The sequence below is a fragment of the Phalaenopsis equestris genome, unplaced genomic scaffold (genome assembly GCF_001263595.1).
Source record: "Phalaenopsis equestris unplaced genomic scaffold, ASM126359v1 Scaffold000061, whole genome shotgun sequence".
In the NCBI taxonomy this organism is placed as follows: Eukaryota; Viridiplantae; Streptophyta; class Magnoliopsida; order Asparagales; family Orchidaceae; genus Phalaenopsis; species Phalaenopsis equestris.
The window spans coordinates 718,220-719,260 of NW_018164503.1; positions in this window are offsets into that span (position 1 = coordinate 718,220).

Consider the following 1,041-nt stretch of genomic DNA (forward strand, 5'->3'; position numbering starts at 1 on the left):
GCGAGTACAGGGTTTTGATTGGTATTTGTGAGATTGGCTGAAAAACTTTAGATGCCATTACAACACAATAATGAATCGCAGGCTGACGTTCGGAAACTCGCCATAAAATTACTCGTAAAATTTCAAAATTAACCATCAAAATAGTGAGGAGTAAGGACCAAAAGAAGAGACCAAAGTTGGATTCTTCACAAAAGACTATATTGGCACTTTCCTCAAAAAAACATAATGAACACTCATTTGACACATGTGCCCCAAATAATAAATCTAAATTTTAAAAATGTATTACATATAAATTAAGTAATCTCTTCACTTTTATTTTAAAATTATTACTTGAATTGCTTGATAGCTACTTGATATTAATTTTATTTTCCTTTTTTGCTCAATTTTATTTGACTTTTTTATAATATCTATTTTTTTAACAAATGAATCACAATTTCGAAATTAGATACTATAATGATGTTTCAAATGTGTCCATATTTATATTTTCAAGCATATAATGATAGTCTTCAAATACACCTACGATTGATTGACGTTAGTCATCCCTTCCAATTGTTATATTATTTTAATGATGATGATGTCTAGAGAGCAGGTATTGTATTCATAACAAATGGTCTTCTTCTTCTATTTATGTTGCTTGGATACAATTCTTCGACATTTTCATATTTACATAAATAGCACTCAAATATTTAATATCGCATCAAAAACACTACTATAATTATTTTTCCTCATTAATATAAAATTGAGCTACCGCTCCCAATTTTTTCAAATAAAAAAAATTTAATGAATATTAAATGAATGCATGCGGCAGGTTTATTCTTCTTCAAAATCAGCAGCTTCAAGTAAGAGAGGAAAGAGGAATGAGAGACCTGTTGTATGTGAGAGTAAGGCGGTCAAGCATTTCGCCAGCATTCTTGCTGGAGCTGTCCATGGCCGACATGCGTGCACCAAGTTCGCTGCAACCGTTCTCTAGGACAGCATTAAACAGAACCTGAGAAAGTAAAAAAATCTCATAATCAGAAGAAAAGCAAGATCGAAAAAAAG